This window comes from Gopherus flavomarginatus, chromosome 12, assembly GCF_025201925.1.
Source record: "Gopherus flavomarginatus isolate rGopFla2 chromosome 12, rGopFla2.mat.asm, whole genome shotgun sequence".
NCBI classification, from domain to species: Eukaryota; Metazoa; Chordata; order Testudines; family Testudinidae; genus Gopherus; species Gopherus flavomarginatus.
In genome coordinates this window covers 15594502-15612953 of record NC_066628.1, presented here as the reverse complement: position 1 = coordinate 15612953, position 18452 = coordinate 15594502, and the positions used below count along the sequence as shown (strand labels likewise).

The 18452-nt window shown below is 45.2% G+C and overlaps 1 pseudogene; it reads left to right on the top strand.

Annotated features, from left to right (window-relative positions):
- Window positions 1-14460: 14460 nt before the first annotated feature.
- LOC127033179 (olfactory receptor 6N1-like) lies at window positions 14461-15481 on the top strand (annotated as a pseudogene).
- Window positions 15482-18452: the final 2971 nt, after the last annotated feature.

The following is an 18452-nucleotide window of genomic DNA, read 5'->3' as shown; positions in this document are numbered from 1 at the left end:
GCCCGTTCAGTCCGTCCTGGGGTGGCTGAGAACAATGGGGTGAAGCTAGTGCACAGCTCCTTGATTTGTCACCGCTGCAGATGTTCCAGGGTGGTTGAGAGGTTCACCTCTTCCACGCCACCGTGTTTTTTCCCGTCGTAGTAGACACCGTCAGGCCACTCAGCATCATCCCCCTGGACTGTAAACTGACAAACCTGTAAGTCTCTGGAATAGAAAGGCTTGAGAGAATTAACATGGTAAACTCTAGGTTTTAGTGAGGAATGCTATGAGGGAAATGCTATGAGGTAATTTACAGTTCCCAGGCGCTCTTGGACCGTGAATGGCCCTTCCCATGATGCTTCCATCTTATGGGCCCGTTGCGCCTTCAAGACCATAACCTGGTCTCCTACCTTGAAGGAACGTTCTCTGGCATGTCTGTCATACCAGGCCTTTTGCTCTTCCTGAGCATCCTTTAGATTCTCTCTAGCAAGGGCTAAAGAGTGTTGGAGGGTGTTTTGTAGGTTGCTTACAAAGTCCAGAATGTTAGTTCCTGGAGAAGGCGTAAACCCCTCCCATTGCTGCTTCACCAACTGTAATGGCCCCTTAAACTCGTGACCATACACCAGTTCAAACGGTGAAAACCCTAAACTGGGATGTGGTACAGCCCTGTATGCAAACAGCAACTGCTGCAACACTAGGTCCCAATTATTGGAGAATTCGTTGATGAATTTTCGTATCATGGCCTCCAAAGTTCCATTGAACCTTTCCACCAGGCCATTGGTTTGATGGTGGTACGGAGTGGCAACCAAGTGATTCACCCCATGAGTTTCCCACAGTTTTTCCATGGTCCCTGCCAGGAAATTAGACCCTGAATCTGTAAGGATGTCAGAGGGCCAACCTACCCTGGCAAAGATGTCTGTTAGGGCCAGGCACACAGTGTTAGCCCTGGTGTTGCCTAGAGCGACTGCTTCTGGCCATCGGGTAGCAAAGTCCACTAAAGTCAGTACATACTGCTTTCCTCTGGGTGTCTTTTTTGGGAAAGGACCCAGAATATCCACAGCTACTCGCTGAAATGGGACCTCAATTATGGGGAGTGGCTGGAGAGGGGCCTTGACCTGGTCTTGAGGCTTTCCCACTCTTTGGCATACCTCACAAGACCGGACATACTTGGCAACGTCCTTGCCCATCCCCTCCCAGTGGAAGGACTTCCCCAACCGGTCCTTGGTTCTGTTCACCCCAGCATGGCCACTGGGATGATCATGGGCTAAGCTTAAGAGCTTCCCCCGGTACTTAGTTGGAACCACCAATTGTTTTTGCGGCTGCCATTCTTCCCGGTGTCCACCAGAAAGAATTTCCTTGTATAAAAGTCCTTGGTCTATAACAAACCGGGATCGATTAGAAGAGCTGAGAGGCGGTGGGGTGCTCCGTGCTGCCGCCCAAGCTTTCTGAAGGCTGTCATCTGCTTCCTGCTCAGTCTGGAACTGTTCCCTTGAGGCTGGGGTCACCAGTTCTTCCTCAGACTGTGGACTTGGGCTTGGTCCCTCTGGAAGCGATGTAGGTGATGGGGTTGTTTCTGTTGCTGGTGTACCGCTCTCTGCTGGTGCACCTGAGGGTATTTCAGGCTCTGGCTGAGCCTTTTGGGTATGGCTGTCTGTTGCTTCTGCCAGTTTTGGCTCCCTGGCACCCTCTGGCTTTGAGTTTGAAGATGTGGTTGCACTTGCTGGTGCTGGTTGCTATTCCAGTTCCGGGCCTGCGACTGAAGGTGCTGTGGCAGTTTCAGTGGTTGGCATGGAATTTGGATCCAATACCTCTGTCTGGGTCTCTGGTAACACAGACGGGGCGTCTGTGGACGGTTCAGGAACAGGAATGGGTCTGGAAGCTTGCCTGGTTTGGCTACGGGTAACCATTCCCACTCTCTTGGCCCGCCTCACCTGGTTGGCCAAGTCTTCCCCCAGTAGCATGGGGATAGGATAATTGTCATAGACTTCAAAAGTCCACATTCCTGACCAGCCTTTGTACTGGACAGGCAGTTGAGCTGTAGGCAAGTCTACAGCTTGTGACATGAAGGGGTAAATTGTAACTTTGGCCTTTGGGTTGATGAATTTGGGGTCAACGAAGGATTGGTGGATAGCTGACACTTGTGCCCCCGTGTCTCTCCACGCAGTAACCTTCTTACCACCCACTCTCAAATTTTCCCTTCGCTCCAAGGGTATTTGAGAGGCATCTGGGCCTGGGGATCTTTGGTGTGATGGTGGTGTAATGAATTGCACTCGCATGGTGTTCTTGGGACAGTTGGCCTTGATATGTCCCAGTTCATTACACTTAAAGCATCTTCCATCTGATGGGTCACTGGGCTGAGGTGAGTTACTGGAGACTGGTGAGGTAGAAGAGTAGGGTGTCTGTGGCTTTACTTGGGTGGTATGTGGGGTCTTTGGCTGTCCTCGGTTGTAGGGTTTATGGTCTGTGTGCCCCCTGGGGTAATCGTTCCCCTTGACAGTAGCTTTCTTGCTTTCTGCCACTTCCATCCATTTGGCTCCAATCTCCCCCGCCTCAGCGAGATCTTTGGGTTTTCCATCTTGTACGTACCGTGTGATGTCTTCAGGAACACCATCCAAGAACTGCTCCATTTGTATGAGGAGGTGCAGTTCTTCCAAGGTTTGAACGTTGTTTCCTGTTATCCAGGCCTCATAGTTTTTTGCAATGTAGTAGGCGTGTTTGGGAAATGACACCTCTGGTTTCCACTTTTGGGTTCTGAAGCGCCGACGGGCATGAACTGGGGTTATCCCCATTCTGTATCTGGCCTTGGTTTGAAAAAGTTTATAGTCATTCATTTGCTGCTTAGGCATTTCGGCTGCCACCTCTGCTAAAGGTCCACTGAGCTGTGACCTTAATTCTACCATGTACTGGTCTTCGGGGATTCTGTACCCAAGACAGGCTCTTTCAAAATTTTCCAAGAAGGCCTCGGTGTCATCACCTGCCTTGTAGGTGGGAAATTTCCTGTGCTGTGGAGCAATAATTGGCGCCGGGTTGTTAGGGTTGGCTGGCACATGCAGCCCAGCTTTTGCCAAGTCCAGTTCATGTTTTCTCTGTTTTTCCTTCTCTTCATTCTCTTTTTGTTGTTTTTCCATTTCTTTTTGGTGCTTTTCCATGTCTCGGCGGTGGGCCAACTCTTCTTCTGCTTGTTTCCTTCGGTAGGCCACCTCTTCTTCTTCTAGTTTTCTTTTGTGTGCTGCCTCTTTGGCTGCCTGTTCTCTTTGGTAGGCTGCCTGTTCTCTTTGGTAGGCTGCCTCTCTGATCTGTTCTTCTCTTTCTTTCATCTCCATCTCTTTTTGTTTTATTTCCAGTTGTCACCTGTGTTCAGCTTCTCTGAATTGCTCTTCGGTCTCAATTTTTGCCTTAGAAGTCATGATTCCTGTTTTCTTGTGTTGGGGTGCCCTCTGGTGTTTATCTTCTGAACTGCAGGTTCTCTGTTGCCTCCTGAAGTCTGCCTAGCAACAGTGCCTTTAGCTAATCTTCAATGTTAAGTAAACCTGAAAAACCACTTTATTTACATGTATATAGTGCTGGTAATGACTCTCAATGGGAGTGCTATTGTGTGACAAAAGACTCTTAATAGCACCTTAATGGTTTCTTGCTTATTATGCAAGCCACAAACTGCCAGAGAGAGCAGAAAAAAAAAATTCTCTCTGGTTCCCTTTTAAAACCAAACTGTTTCTCTCTGCTAAAAAGCCCTTAGCAGAGAAAAGAAAAATATAATATTCCTACTGGCTTCTGGAGTCTGTCTATATCCCACCGCTGCCACCATATCATAACCTTAGTCCCAGATTTGGACCTTAGCGTCCAAAATATGGGGGTTAGCATGAAAACCTCCAAGCTTAGTTACCAGCTTGGACCTGGTACTTGCTGCCACCACCCAAAAAATTAGAGTGTTTTGGGGCACTCTGGTCCCCCTGAAAAACCTTCCCTGGGGACCCCAAGACCCAAATCCCTTGAGTCTCACAACAAAGGGAAATAATCCTTTTTCCCTTCCCCCCTCCAGGTGCTCCTGGAGAGATACACAGACACAAGCTCTGTGAAACTACACAGAGTGACTCCCGCTCTCTGTTCCCAGTCCTGGAAACAAAATGTACTTTCCTCTTCACCCAGAGGGAATGCAAAATCAGGCTAACAAATCCAACACACACAGATCTCCCCCTAATTTCTTCCTCCCACCAATTCCCTGGTGAGTACAGACTCAATTTCCCTGAAGTAAAGAAAAACTCCAAAAGGTCTTAAAAGAAAGCTTTATATAAAAAGAAAGAAAAATACATACAAATGGTCTCTCTGTATTAAGGTGACAAAATACAGGGTTAATTGCTTAAAAGAATATTGAATAAACAGCCTTATTCAAAAAGAATACAAATCAAAGCACTCCAGCACTTATATTCATGCAAATACCAAAGAAAAGAAACCATATAACTTACTATCTGATCTCTTTGTTCTTACACTTAGAAACGGAAGCTTAGAAAGCAGAACTACTTCTCCAAAGCTCAGAGAAAGCAGGCAGACAGAAAACAAAGACTCAGACACAAAATTCCCTCCACCCAAAGTTGAAAAAATCTGGTTTCCTGATTGGTCCTCTGGTCAGGTGCTTCAGGTGAAAGAGACATTAACCCTTAGCTATCTGTTTATGACAATGGTGGCTGAAGCCAAGGGATACAGCTGAAAGCAGGGAGCCCCGAGGCAAAGCCCACAGGAGCAGAGCTTAGCAGCGGCACAAACTTATTTTTAGCAGCAAAGTGCCGCGGAGTTTGAGAGGTTTTAAAGACACGGACCAAGGTTTAGCTTGAGTCTGTGTGCTGGGGAAACAGAGCCAGCAGCTAAAATAATAAAATAAAAGTAGGGAAAGTTTTACAGAGGGATTCTTACCAGTCTCCAAGGCAACAGCAAAGGCAGAAACAGCAGCAACATCAGAAGAAGCAAGAAGGGCTCGGTACAGTCTCAATAATCAGGAGATCTCTCAGGTAGCAATTCGTTCTTCGTGGGGAGGGTTCAAAAACCGGGGGTTCGCTCAAAAATAAAACGAGAGCGGAGAAAGGACCCCCCAGAACCCCTGGCTGATCAGACCAGGCAGCAATGCAGGAACCTTTCTGATGTTTGTTCCAAAAATGTCTGTTTTTAAAGGCAAACACAGGCAGTTTCCGGTCAGTAATCCTGATAGGCTCCCTCTGTCACAGGGGAGGAGGCATAGGGAAAAACCAGGCAGATGAGCACAGAAACATGTCTGGGCAGAGTCCTGTGCAATAGGTGTCTCAAAAGGACATGAGGCCTATGACTCATGACCAGGATCTTAAAAACACAATAGGTCTTGCAGCTCTGGACATTGCCTGCCCTACACCGAGCCCAGGTTCAACGAGGTGATAACAGGACTAACCCTTTGAACAGGGCAGTGGTCCCATTTAGCACGCAGCACAAGTGGCCATCCCTTTGAGAAGGGCAATGGCTCTTGTTAAACAACTCAAGGGGCCCTCCCTTTGAGAACGAGGGTAAGCTGGTAAGCAACTTAACAGCCAGGGCAGGGCGGTCGCAGGAGGAGAACAAAAACAAAATGGAGTATGGGGAAATAGGGGGATAGCTGTAACAGACAGGTTCATGAGCTAATTCAGTTCAAACTAGATGGGAGGATAATCAAAAATAGATCTGGGACTACGGTTTTTTATTTCAAAAGGGCTAACTTTAAAGAATTAAGGAAATTAGTTAAAGAAGTAGATTGAAGTGAAGAACTTGTGGCTCTACAGGCAGAGGAGGCCTGGAATTACTTCAAGTCAAAGTTGCAGAAACTATCAGAAGCCTGCATCCTAAGAAAGGAGAAAAAATCATAGACAGGAGTTGTAGACCAAGCTGGATGAGCAAGCATTTCAGAGAGGTGATTAAGAAAAAGCAGAAAGCCTACAAGGAGTGGAAGATGGGAGAGATTAGCAAGGAAAACAACCTTATTGTGGTCAGAACATATAGGGATAAAGTGAGAAAGGCTAAAAGCCATGTAGAGTTGGACCTTGCAAAGGGAATTAAAACCAATAGTAAAAGGTTCTATAGCCATATAAATAAGAAGAAAAGAAAGAAAGAAGTGGGAAAGCTAAACACTGAGGATGGAGTGGGGGTTAAGGATAATCTAGGCATAGCCCAATATCTAAACAAATACTTTGCCTTGGTCTTTAATGAGGCTAATGAGCTTAGGGATAATGGAAGGATGACAAATGGGAATGAGGATATGGAGGTAGATATTACCACATCCGAGGTAGAAGCCAAACTCAAACAGCTTAATGGGACAAAATTGGAGGGCCCAGATAATCTTCATCCAAGAATATTAAAGCAACTGGCACATGAAATTGCAAGCCCGTTAGCAAGAATTTTTAATGAATCAGTAAACTCAGGGGTTGTACCGTACCTGCTCCCAGTGACTTATTAGTGTTAAGTTTATCAATTAATTCCAAAACCTCATCTAGTGACAACTCAGTCTGTGACAATTCCTCAGATTTGTCACCTACAAAAGCCGGCTCAGGTTTGAGAATCTCCCTAAGATCCTCAGCCATGAAAACTGAAGCAAAGAATTCACTGAGTTTCTCCACAATGACTTTATCGTCTATAACTGCTCCTTTTGTATCTTGGTTGCCCAGGGGCCCCACTGGTTCTTTAGCAGGCTTCTTGCTTCTGATGTACTTAAAAAACATTTTGTTATTACTTTTTGAATTTTTGGCTCAAACAATGATGCTTTGAAGTTTAGTAATAACCGTGACATGCCCAGAGGTTAGTTACATTAGAACAACCCCTGTGCAGTGACTCGGTATTTTCACACCTCAGATATTTCAATTAGGAAGTGAGTTCACATACATTGTCCCTCTCCATCTCTCTTGAGTCAGTAAGACCAGGGATTGGGGAGACTAGTTAGCCAGCCTCCAAATGTCCAGGTTCCATTCTGTCACCAGGCAGGGTCTCAAAAAGCGCTGACTATAAAAGGACACATTTATGGAAAACTCTTTCCAAACTGTCATCTCACAATCTTTCTGGCACTTTTGCAGGTACAGTTTTGAGAACTCCTCAGTGCCACTTGGTAGGAACACTGGCCAAATCAAAGAGGTCAGGAAACCTAAGAAGTTTACTTTAAACAGGATTGCCCCCCAAAAGTGGGCACCATGCATCACTTCAGTAGCCTCAGGACAGAGAAGGCTGGACATTTCCTTTCCATTTCAAACCATTTATTTTCTCTTCCTTTGGGAGAGGCAGGAAACTCTCAGAAATGTGAATCCAACACACAGAATGGTCAGGCAACCCATGCAGCACATACTAGGAACGACAATGGATCTATAAAGAAGTTTTTGCAATTATAACTAGGACAGACCAGAGGGCTATTGCATCAAAAATATGTAAACACATGATGCAAGAGCATTAGAAAGAAGCACAGCAACACTCGTCAGAGAGGTCATACAGAGAAGTACTCTGCCTTGCCCAGTTCACACTTACTGGTAATGACCCAGCTTTCACCCTTAGTGTCCTAAGCTGAAAGTATTGTGGGGGGGAGAGGTCCTTGCACACTAGTCTTCCTCCTGGCTTACGGTTTGAGATCCCTAAAAGAGGGGAGACCCTGCTTGTTGTCTGTGGCCACCTCTGTTCCAGGACTGGTTTACATAGTGTAAACAAACAAGTGACACTAAGAGGCCACATCACTGGATTCTCCTCCAGTGGGAAACTGTGATGGTCTAGGTGGTTTCCCAGATACAGCCTGGAACTATGTGACCTGCTCTGTCCCCTGAACACACTAATCTGGGGTGTCTGTCACAATGCTCTGCTAGTGACAAGAAGCAAATCCCTCCAGGTGCTGTTATCACTCAGTCCAGCAGCAAGTGGAGCCCCACACCCAGCTCGATTGCATCAATGCTCCCACAGACACTCATGAATCTCACAGAGAAGGACGCCAACGGATCCCACCGGATCCCTCCAGCTCCCAGCCTTGTACCTCAGGGATGTACCACCTTGGACAGAACAATGCCAATTTATTAATTGATTCACCACTTACTTTAAGGGAAAGTAGACATGCACAGCCTTTGCCACTTGAGCAGATTTACCAAACACTTCAGACAAACTCTCTGCTGAGGATAAACGTAAAGGATAGATTTTACATGATTATAAGTGATAGGCAAAATATTTGGAAAATTACCAAAAGAAATACCAGCAAAATGCATTCTAAGCTCATCTTAACACTCTCAGGCCCCTTACAACTTAGATGCTTCTCACCACAGGCCGGCTGTTTGCCCTTATGCCAGGCTCTTCGCTTTGATCAGCGCTTTACTCACTTGATGGTGGTGTGTATAGATGGAGGTGGAAAAAATAATATATGGAGGTATACCAATCTCATAGAACTGGAAGGGACCCTGAAAGGTCATTGAGTCCAGCTCCCTGCCTTCACTAGCAGGAGCAAGTGCTGATTTTGCCCAAAATCCGTAAGTGGCCCCCTCAAGGATTGACCTCACAACTCTGGGTTTAACAGGCCAATGATCAAACCACTGAGAGAGAGAGTATGGCAAACATGTCCCTTTTATAAGGTTCTTTCTCCCTCTTGGTTCCTCTCCCTTCAGAGTCAGGTAGTCTTAGTCTGGACTGGATTTGTCCCATACACAACCTGATGAGGTGTGGACTGCCCCTCTGCTCCCAGAGCATTTTGTCTGGAAATGTATTAAGCACATTTTTAGACTTATAACTGTATACATGAAATTACAGTCAGTACATTACTATAACAATGACGATCAATGCATCATGAGCCTTCCAAAGACACCCAACATGACAAACTTTGCATGGATGCCACGCAATCTTATTATAAGGATGAACATGAGGGTGCCGGGTGTTCCCTTGAGGTGTCACAGAAACCAATTTGCAAGATGCTGAGTTCCGCTACGGCTCAGCAGAAGGGTGAGAGTATTGTTAAATGAACATTTCTAATTAGCAGTTATAAAGATCCTTGGGAGAACTATTTCCAGGCTGGTGGGGGAGAGATTCTTTCATCCAAATCTTTCGTTTGCAAACTATGGATTAAATCTATTTTACATTCAGTTTCCTGTGTGTGTGTTAAACTGTGTGACTTAGGAACCCAATCTGGCAGGCCTGATCATCTTAGCCATTTTTACTCTTGTATTTGCCTTCAATAGAACAACTGACATGAGAAAAGATGACCGAGTAGAATCAGTCTCTGCACAGTCATGCACTCCATGGGCGCTGCATTAGATTTCAGCCATGCAGAGCTATGTTCTCATACAGCAGAAAGGAAATTCCTCTGGGTGGAGGAGGTTGGTTGCATCAGGACAGCAGTTTGTACTGTCTGCACAATAAAAAAAATCACTAACTCCCCAGGCTCAGCCCCTTCAGAGGAGGAATCAAGGGAGACGTAGCTTTCCATGGAGAAGGATACAAGTATGAGGACACCTCTGCACTTTGTAAATAGAGAGGGAGGAGCATGTTCTAAGATAGATTGCGGCAGTTGCTCATCCATTCAAGGAGATGCAGGTCTGCCTACTGAGAAAATCCAGCTTCTGCAGAAAGAGGAGAGAGAAGAACCTCAGCTGAGGATCCCGAGTCCTAGCAGTTAAGAACTGTTAAATAAGAGCTCATTGCTTCAAGCTTGGTCTGTGCTGTGTTTACAGGTCAGCACCATCTTCCTGACTGCATTTCTAACCACCCTCCAAACAGACGCATGAATGTGCTTTGTGAATATGAGAGGGACATGATGAGTGAGGCAATCACATCTATTGGCTGAACATCTGTTGGTGAATGAGAGAAGGTTTTGAGCTACACAGAGCTTTTCTGCAGGTGAATATTTACTGTTTTAGCTTCTCCTTTCCACAGCAGTGTCAGTTGGCATTTACAGCACTATTTCACAGAGATGAAGCTTGAAATCCATGTCTTGTGACAGGCCCTGAGTTGGGGATCTGCCCCACTTAAATAAATGGAGCTACGTTGATTTACACCAGCTGAGGATCTGGCACGGTGTGCCCCAAATGAGATGGGAAGTGGTGACAGAGACTTACAAGCCCAGATCACACAGGCTAGATTGTTTCTAGACTCTGAGTTCAGGGACAGCTTCTGCCCCCACCCGTCCAGTGCCTTTCTTGTTCCTATATTATCAACACACACTCATTATGGAGTGTGGAGGGTCACTTCCCAGTTAGGATTGCACATCAGTCTTGGTTTTGGCTGTTAGGGGCACTACCCAAGTCTCCAAGCAATTGTCTGTGAACAGCCCTGTGTGTTGGGACAAGGGAAATTGAATCCCAAACTGTGTTTCTGTTAAAGCGGAAGGTTACTCCAGCTCTTCTTTGTCTGTGAAGTAGACAGAAGGTGCCTTTTAGCCTGTGAAGGTTGATGGTACTGCATTTGTTGGTCCTGGATTCAACTGAAGCCCAGAAAGGGAATGGTCCTAAATTTGTTTCTGCTAAGAAGAATGGCACTGTAACTAGGTTGTATCCAGTTAGTGTCCTAGCAGAATCCCAGAGACCAGACAATGCTGGTGCTTATATTTTGCCTGTTGGTAATGTGTGGCTGGAAAATGGCTTAGCAACTCTGTCTAATCAGGGTCATACCCTAGTTAGGGCACCAGGAGAGCATAAAGTTGCTTTGATTGTGTTACTCACTAACAGTTTGAAAACTTGTAGGAAGAAGGAAAAGATTCCTGAGCTTGTGTGTGGCAAAGGGAAGGACAATGCTTCTAACCTTTTGACTATGAAATCTAGCAGTTTGCCTGAAAGAGGATTGGGTAGGAATCCGCATGATGAGCCAAAGGTAATTTTGGACATAAGTAAAACTCAGGAGTTGATAGTGGCTCGGCAGAGCAATGCTTCTGTGGATCAAAGTAAATATAAACTGCTGCTTAGAAAGATTCCTGAAGAGAAAAAATTTCATGATAGTCTTTGCAAGCAGTTTGCTGCAACTGAAGGATGTGGACATAATTTAGTCAAGAAAGTTTCAGTTCCTAACAGCCAGAAATTTTCTACTGGGAATGGATCCACTGACTTCCCTTTTGAAAGATCCAGTGTGGATCGCTTAGAAAATGTCTCAGATGAAATGAAAAATTCATAGGAAATTTAAACAGCCCTATGACCAAGTGACTGTGTTTGGCCAGCTTGTTTAGAAGACAATGGTGTTGGAACAGGAATGTCTCCCTGCTGATTCTGTAAGTGAGCAGTCTGTGCTTCAGCATCTGAGGACAGATTTGGTTACTGGTGTTTCAGAGCAGAACCGTTTTATGGCTGAATGCTTAAGGATGCAGGAGAGAGCAAGCAAAATCTCAGGTTCAGATGCTTTGGATTTGTGTTGTGCCTTGGAATTCATAGCAGTTAAGGATCTGAAAACCAATGAACAGGCTCCTGTCTCTGTTAATGCATATTACCTGGGTGTTAGGGAGAAGAAAGACTTGCTAATAGCTGTTAGCAAAGAGACCACACCCAAACAGCCAGTGAATTCTGTTAAGCAAGAAAGCTCAGGATTTGACCCCTCAGGACAGGAAGAAAAGAAAAAAACTTTATCATGCTAATGGTATTAAACAAAAGGCACGGCATAACAAAAATCCTTGTACATGCACAGTTGCAATGGATTTCTTGTTATTGCTAATGGTGATTTTTTGTAGCTAATGTGTTGCTAATACCAAACTTTGTAAAAACATACAATGTGCCTCATCTTTTGAAAAATCCCTTGAACATGTTAAGAGTTATGCATAAGAACACACTTTATGTTAAAAGACCTTGTAATACTGATGTTGTACAGTATAGTCTTGGAACTTTTCACAGAAGAAAAGACATTCCAGATCTTATGTGCTGAATGAAAAGGGAAACTGAGGCACACTAACATATTGCTTTCGTAGCTAAATTCCGAGATTCCTATACTATGAACAACATTAATATCTACATTAAAGTAATATTAATTGAGTCCCTAACATTTGCCAGAGCTTGTGTGGATAAAGTAGTTATGTTCTTTAGCTCTTGGCAAGATCACATGAGACATACAGGAACAAGAGCAGATCCAATCCACTATTGTTCTAATCAAGTTTTACCTTGAGTTTGTAAAGAGATTCAAGCATGTTATTCCACATGATTTTGATAAACCATTTCTATTTTACACTGATACGACTTCTAACCCAATACTAGCTGTAGTAAGACCGATCCAATGATGGGGAGCTCTTGGGATGCAGTCGATGTTTGTGTCATTCTTTCCTGCATCAATTTTGCATTGGGGGTGTGATGTTGTTGACACAAACTGTGACCATACAGACCATTATTGAAACCAAGATCCTGTAGTGGCACCAAATCTTGTCAAAATGCGATTAAGTAAGGTGTCTCTGAGGAGGTTATGATTTGCTAGTTATGATTATGCTATCTGTATGCATGTATTATGTTTTGTATTTAATATTATAAGTATTGTCTCTATGCTGTCTGTATTTCAAACTTGTGCTATGCTTCTTGGCGACACCCCAGATAATTTGGTATCAGCACTGCCTAGCCTGCTTGATGGCCCATTAAGGACCATCAGCTATACAATTGACTCACTGAGAGAAGGCAAATACACCTTGTGACTCAGCAAGGCATGCAGGGACATGCCTATGAACAGAACTCTTAGGTTTTTCCATGCCATGTGCTGGGTAGCTTGTATTTGAGACAAAGGAAGCACAAGCCACATGGCTAAAGGACTATAAAAGCAGCTGCATCATCTACATTTTGTTTTCAATCCTGTTTCTAACCTCTGGAGCAGGGGTCTCAAACTCAATTTACCTTAGGGCCAGTGCCAGTCCTCAAATCCTTCCAATGGACCAATAATGTCATTGAAGATGGTGTTCAGAAAACAAAAAATGTATATTATAATTTTTATTTCAAATATCTTAGAAATAATAAAACTGTCATACAACTTTATACAATTCTTCGCCTCTCAGAGAGTTTTTAGTGTTTGCCAGACACCTGGCAATGCTTCAGTTCTGTCAGTTTGTTAATGTTTGGCCTCAGTGACTGAGCAGTTGAAACCTTCAGGATTGCAGCAAGGCATGCATCAGATAGTTGTGTTCGGTATATTTACTTGTATTCATTGTGGAAAAAAGGGATGCTGCCTCTACACCAGGAGTTCTCAAACTGGGGGTCGAGACCCCTCAGGGGGTCACAAGGTTATTACATGAGGGGTTGCGAGCTGTCAGCCTCCACCCCAAACCCCGCTTTGCCTCCAGCTTTTATAGTGGTGTTAAATATACTAAAACATTTTTTTTAATTTATGTGAGAGGTCATACTCAGATGCTTGCTGTATGAAAAGGGTCACCAGTACAAAAGTTTGAGAACCCCTGTTCTGCGCTGACTCTGCCTGGAAACTAATGATGTTACCTCCATAGTTGACTCTGCCTTGCAATTAGTAATGGTTTCTCTGTCCCTCTCCCCCAGACAATGGGAACTCCAGGGGGGGCGGCGCCTGTAGTTGAGATTCCTGGCAATGTGTCTGCCTGCGTCTCTCCTCCGTCTCTCCTCTGCGGGCAGAAGTGGGGAGTTTCTCTAGCCACAGATGGACTGAGAATTTGACAATCCTGCTCTGGAGGAACTTTGCTACAAACTGAAGCTCTAAATGAAGGACTGAATGACCCATCCAAGCTGTGGATGTACTTGAGAGACTTGATTTGAATATGCGGTTTATTCCATCACTGCTAAAAGCCTGAACCAAGAAGTTTGCCATTAGATTTTAGATTCTAAAGGACTGGCAACAACGTGATTTGCAGGTAAGATCTGATTTGTATATTGACCTGGGTCTGGGGCTTGGTCCTTTGGGATCAGAAGAACCATTCTTCTTTTACTGGGATATTGATTCTCATAACGAGACATCCTCTTGAGGAGCGATGCTAGTGTTGATACTGGGAAACCGGAGTATCTAAGGGAATTGCTTGTGTGACTTATGGTTAGCCAGTGGGGTAAAACCAAAGTCTTCTCTGTTTGGCTGGTTTGCTGTGCCTTAGTAAAGGAACACCAGTTTTGGGCTGTAATTACCCTGCTCTAAGCAATTTGTCATGAATTGATACTCTCAGTTGTGTCCCGCCAGAGTACTCATCATTACATATGGATAGATTAATTTCCATTAATTCTTATGAGATTGGTGCCTATTGACACTAGATTGCATTGAAAAATCTGAGTAGAAGATTTTAGTTGTTAAGCTCTGGTATATCACGAGGTGCGATATAATAGATAACCCAATACTGATATGACAGATCAGGCCAGTTCTCTACCAGAGATATGGGCTGTTATATGAGTCATTGCTCTGATATGGCAGAGGTCTACTTGGATACCAATCTTCTGTCCTCCGACTGAGACTCCTGGCACTTTGCTCTAAAGGCTACATCTAGCCTGAAAATTTCAACCTGTAACCGGGAAAGGAAGGGAATATTCTGATTATTGTTGGTATTAATTCACAAGTCTTGATTAACTTTTCATGCTGTTTTTCCAATTCAATTGCCCAGCTTGTTTTTTTGTTCCTAGACTCAACCCATGACAGACACCGAATGGAGAAACCAAACGACCGTAACAGAATTTATCCTCCTGGGATTCGGGGATCTCTTTGACCTGCAAATTCTTCTTTTTCTAATGTTCCTAGTGATTTATATTGCAACGACAGTTGGGAACACTCTCATCGTGGTGCTTGTTGTGACAGATCAGCACCTTCACACCCCCATGTACTTCTTCCTGGGGAACTTGTCCTACTTGGAGACCTGCTATACCTCGACCTACCTGCTCAGACTACTGGCCAGTCTGCTGACTGGGGATAGAACCATCTCATTCAGTGGCTGCATCCACAACTGTATTTTTTTGGTTTTCTGGCAGGTACGGAATGCTATCTCCTAGCAGCAATGTCTTACGATCGGTATTTAGCAATATGTAAACCCCTGCACTATTCAACTCTTATGAATAACAGATTTTGCCTCCAGTTGGCTGCTGGAGCATGGTTAAATGGTTGTTTGGCTACTACCATCTTTATATTAATCATGTCACCATTAATATTCTGTGGCCCGAATGAAATTGACCACTTTTATTGTGACCCCATCCCATTAATAAAACTCTCCTGCAGTGACACACACCTGATCATATTGATGGATTTCATACTAATCTGTGTATTCACTCTGCCTCCATTCCTACTAACCCTGACGTCCTACGTGTGTATCATTGCCACCATCCAGAAAATCCCTTCCACCACTGGGAGGCAGAAGGCCTTTTCTACCTGCTCCTCTCACCTCATCGTGGTGACAATTTTCTGTGGCACAATAATGATTGTCTACATGCTACCGAAATATGATAAATTTAGAGACCTGAAAAAAGTGTTTTCTCTTTGCTACACGGTCCTAACTCCCCTGGTAAACCCTCTCATTTACAGCCTGAGAAACAGAAAGGTCAAGGAAGCCTTGTGCAAAGCAGTCAGAAAATGTGGCTTTCACAAAACATGCAGAGACTCTGAGATAATAACTTAGTCTGAGGTTTTCAAAGCTGCCTGGGTGATTTAAGCAATCAGCCCCCATTAAAATTAAGTTGAAAAGTCTCATTGAAAAATCTGAGCACTAAAATGAAAAAGAATTGGAGATGATCTCCATAGAGTGACACAGACCGTTTTTGTGGTCCCTCGCTGTGTCCATGTAACACAACTTATAGGAAATTACCATTGTGGACAGCTCTGTCACTCTCTCATGTTCAGCACTGATACACATTGTATTATGGTGTTTTTCTCCATGGTGTTGGCAGATCACCCTACGTGAAAAGGGTGTACAGTGTTCAAAACTGCAGAGAGCAAACATTGTGTAAGACACAAAATTCACTAACCATCAACAGAAATCCTTGTGTACGTTTCCTGTTCATTGTTTCTCTATGTTAGATAATAAAGTCTTGTAATCAAATTCAGATGAAATGGGAATTTTTCATAATGTTTCATATGAATATTGTGTGTGCCTCAGTGTCCTCTGTGGGGTGCATATTTAGTTAGATTAGATTTGCAGAGACTTAGAGACATAGGTATGACTGATGCCTAGCTGTCTGGGGCCTGGGTATGCATGGCCATGGAGACTTCCAGAACACAATTGCCACTTGAATTGCCTGGACATTTGCCTCCTAGCAACAAAGGACCCTGGGTGGCCCACCCTTAGCAGGAAGCCAGCTGGGTGTGAAAAGCTGGAGGACAAAGGACCGAGGAGAGGCCAGATGGGATTCTTAAATGTGGGCTGCTGGAGGCAGGAGGAAGCTTCTGTACTGGGACTACAGAGGGGTCACAGAACTCTGGGCTTTTGGACTAACCCAGATGTAACTTTCCATTCTCTGTGTTAATGAAAGACTTTCTATGCTGTGTTCCAAACATCTCATAAACCCTCCTGCTTTTACAAGCCTGGCTGAAAGTCACTCCAGAGTCAGGAAGTTGGGGGTTCATTGCCTCCCTTGCAAGTCTTCCCCACGTGTCCAGTTCAGATGGACTCACTCAGGGGAGCTGACAGAAAGGAGCAGGGGTGCTGAAGGCTGCTACATTAGGTTCCAGGAGGCAGTGAAGCCAAGAGGCCTATCCTAGTGTGCGTGTGACCCTAAGGGGGCTGACAACGTGAAAGGGTTCTCCCGGGGACTCTCCAGAGCTGTTCAAGAGCACAGGACCTGTGGATACGTGACAGGATGACTTCATCATGCTTGTAGCTACAGGCCATTTCTTATGCCCCTAAGGACACAATGGAGAAGCCACACAGAGTTCAGGTCAGTGTTCTTTTAACCAGGGAGGGAGGTGGCCATAACCATGGTCCCATCATAGACTTTCTAACTGGGTACCAGGCAGAGTGGAGACAATTTTAACCAATTTTTTATTTCCATAAAAAAGCCATTTCTGATCTAAATAAATGTTTGGACGATAAAAATACTAACTCCTGGGGCAGCAGAGATAGGGAAGTAAGCCTGGGAAATCTGCCACCACTGATATTGTGCTTATTGCCATCATATGCATCTGCAAATCCACCCAGGGCCACCCAGAGCGAGGACAAGTGGGGCAATTTGTCCTGGGCCCTGCAGTGGCCCCCATGAGAGTTTTTCGGGGCCTGTGGAGCGGGGGTCCTTCACTCATTCCGAGGGCTTCAGAAAACTCTTGCAGGGGAGGGGCCCCTGGAGCATCTTCCGCTCCAGGTCTTCGGCGGCAGGGGGTCCTTCCGCTCCAGGGCAGAAGGACCCCCACCACCGAATTACCGCCACCGCCATTGACCCCAGGCCCGGTGAATCCTCTGGGCGGCCCTGAATGCTCCACCTTCACTGCACTCACACAGGCCGGATGCAAACACCCAGGCCCCAGCAGTGACCTATGGACACTTCACCAGGAACAGCTTTATAGCTCTTACCTGGACTAAGCCCAGCTGTGACTAGCTCCAGCAAAGCCACAGCACTAGGATCACCAGGCCCTTGGAGGCTTGAAGTTGGTCAAACAAAGAAGTAGACTCACAAATCAGGTCCACTGGGTCTGTCCAAACCCAGTAGGGGGTTTGCCAGGGCACATGTAGAACTGAGGCCATTCCTGGGGTCGCGTCTATCAAACGGTCACTGATGAAGGACTGTGCACGTGGTCCTGCAGGGCAGAAGCTGCTCTGCTGCTGCCAGCTGCACAGAGCAGTTCAAAGTGAGGGGAACTGTTGCATTGAGTGTCCGCAAAACTCACTGCAAGAAGCGCCCTTTCCGAGAGGGGTAGTTCTCAGGGCATGGGGTCTAGTCAGCCCCAGGTGCCTTAGAGAGCTCTGCTATATGCAGGGCCCTCTCCTTGGGGCATGAGGCAACCTATGGAGAGAGAATGTGGCTACCGCATACGAATGGGCAGAACTCCCGTGATGTCAAAGTGGCAGGGCTGGCTCAGTCACTGGGAGAATGTCAGGGCTTGGCCAGAGAAAGGGGAGATGGGCACCACTGAGAACGGTAGGACTTCAGCTCTGCAGAAATTACTTTCCAAGGGACCTAAGGAGTTAGGCACCAAATCCTTAACTTGGCTGCTTAACTCCCTTAAACACAATGAGAAACTCTGCCTGGAAAGCAACTGGTATTCTGTCATGGTAGGTTCAATCTATGCATTTCCATTGGAAACAGACCCCACATCAACAGAAATGCACTGGATGGATGGGAAACCCCTGCTGAACGTTTGTGAGCCACTATTGTTGTTTAAGGTGCTGTTGTAGCTGCTGTCATAAGATGTTTTGGCTGCATGTGTGTGTTCTCTCTTTTGCTGCACTGGCTGTGGCCAGGTAGCCAGTATAGCAGACTTTGGTCGAACTGCCCAATAAAACTACCAGACTCCTGTTCAGTAGCGAAGGCACTCGGCCAGGTTTATTGCCGACGAAGCACTGTCCTAGTTGCCAGGATCAATATCTATATTTACACTAGACTATGTATGCCCGTGACAATAGATATGCCTCAGTGAACAGCGGATATTTTCTTTTCCCT